Below are 2300 nucleotides of genomic sequence, written 5' to 3' on the forward strand. Positions count from 1 at the left end.
ATATATGTTTTTAAATATAACGTGATAAACATCGATACGAAACCGATAATTATGCGACTATAAAATGTGTGACTAAAATGAAATTGTAATAAGTGTAAAAGGTTAATGATTATTGCAAGAATATGATATAAGAGACGGCGTTGGCGCTAGCAAAAACGAGATAAATGCTAGTAATAGTAATGGTCATAATGGTGGAAAAGCTGAGCGCACTAAATGTGATAGTCTTGCCTGCATGGAGATCGGCAAGTCAATGGTCGCGAATAAAACGATTAGGTCCTGGGTTTGGTGATGTCCGGCACGCACCCCTGGACTGTTCCAGGACCAGGGACGAACACGTGCGGAAGAGAAAAATTTTGCATTTAGTCGAAGTTGCAGGTGACGGAGCAGATCAGAGAAGAAACTGGAAACAATCGTTGAAACGCGCAAGTACATACGAGATTACATCAACACTGTTACACCTAATCAGTCATATAGCAGATTCAGATAGGTAACATAGTCAGAATTTCGATGCGTGCGAGGTATCGTACACTAAGCTATGTCGACATACATCATGACAATTTATAGTAGAGAATTGCCTAAACGAGAAAATCCTATTCCGTAGAAAGAAATAGTCCCTTTTCTGCCTGCTACTACTATTTATAGGCTGATCTACAACAGCGCGAACAGATTTGTTACACCTCTAGTACTATATCACATAATATCACTCCGTGTCTTCTTGTGCATGCTTGGGCTAGTTAAATCAGGCTCCATTTTATTCGTCTGCTTTTTCTTCCTCGCTGCTGCCGCGACTGCCGCGATTGTAATAATGCGAAATTGTTAAACGACGCCTCTTTACTACCCGTAACTCTGTATTCCTCTATTTCATCCTCGGGCATTAATTATGCCACTACATACATATATATATATATATATATACATGCCAGTAGTGTTCTTGTTTTTCTTCTTTGTTCATCAAAGGGAGATTATCCGAATGAGCGGTATTCAGGCAGGGAGCTAGCAAAAGGCATGCACGAGGCTTGAAAAAAAAAAAGGGGGGCAAGTTAAAACGAAGTGAATAGAAAACCACCAGGTACAGAAAGGGGGCGATCCTTGAAAGCTGGAGCAGAAACCTAATGCGGTCGGAGCGCCGGAGGCGATCGTAACTTAGCGATTGCCCGATAAACGGGGCGTTCACCTCGAGCGTCACGGTCAACTGCGGTTCCAACGATCGGTCTTTGCCAAGTTTGGAATCGATTCATCAATGGTAAAGAGACTGACCAGAGGGTAACAACAAAGTGAAATAAAGCAGCATCTATATTTTTCTTCTGACCGTCGACAGTGGTAAGTTCTGCTCACGTTTTCGTCGTCGTAATCAATCGCGATATTTGAATCAAATAAGCTACTGTATAAAGCTACGCACAAGCACGGAAGCTATTCGCGAATATATGCGTACCGCAATGGTATGACAGGGCACGTGCGTATGGACTAGCGGGACTGGGAATAGACTCGTCTCATGAATAACTAATTGGCTTCTATCACTGAAGCATTTGATTTATAAGCGAAATAGGGAGTTAAGCTTAAGCTTAAGTTAAGTTGTTAAGCTTAAGCCGAAGTACCGAAGAAAGGATTGGAAATATCGTAGCAATAGCAATAACACACTCGAATCAATAAGCTGTCCAATATATAAGCACAGCTTCTGAAGAAATTTCTTGATTTTTTGCGAAATCTATACTACTGATATCTTTCCGATTGACCATAACGAGCTAATGAACGATCTAGATACGTGTCTATCCACGTTCGCGGAAACCTTCCCCAAAGTTAGCCTGTTCCGTAAAAGTTGAAAGTAGTTATGCTATAAGCAACCTGTGTAATAATACGAATAGATAATAGAGCTATTTAGAAAATATAGCTGAAGATTTCGTGCGACTCGTAAATTGCTTCTGCCATATATACTAGCTCGAAGGAAAGGTCCATCCGTGACCACAAGAGTCATGGTAGATGTGCTTGTTCGAAGGCGCGGAATTATTGAAAAATGGTTATCTATTATAACACAGTACGTAAGCACCTATCAATGAGATGAACTATTTATAGGTTTCCTCAGCCCCATGAATTGCTATCTTCCGACCCAAGTTGGGTCAGTTCTCCTTTGATCAACACCTCGTGATTGGCTGAGCGTAAAAAATGTTGGCTGACCCTGACTTCTACAGGTTTATGGATCGTGTAAAATTCTCATAGCATGAAGCAAAATTTAAATTCGGGCCTGGGTTACTTCTGGCGCCATCAACCCCGATAACCATAGGAGCGATGGTGTCCAGTGGCGG

General features: G+C 41.5%; 1 long non-coding RNA gene across 3 annotated transcripts in view; it reads right to left on the reverse strand.

Annotated features, from left to right (window-relative positions):
* Nucleotides 1-12: 12 nt before the first annotated feature.
* Nucleotides 13-2300, reverse strand: part of LOC111267218 (uncharacterized) — a 28716-nt gene continuing 26428 nt past the window's right edge. For all 3 annotated transcript variants that reach the window (XR_002684472.2, XR_002684471.2, XR_002684473.2), the window contains exon 4: nucleotides 13-400. This is a non-coding gene — a long non-coding RNA (uncharacterized LOC111267218). The remainder of the gene's footprint in view (nucleotides 401-2300) is intronic.

The sequence above is a fragment of the Varroa jacobsoni genome, unplaced genomic scaffold (genome assembly GCF_002532875.2).
Source record: "Varroa jacobsoni isolate VJ856 unplaced genomic scaffold, vjacob_1.0 scaffold_1157, whole genome shotgun sequence".
Lineage (NCBI taxonomy): Eukaryota > Metazoa > Arthropoda > Arachnida > Mesostigmata > Varroidae > Varroa > Varroa jacobsoni.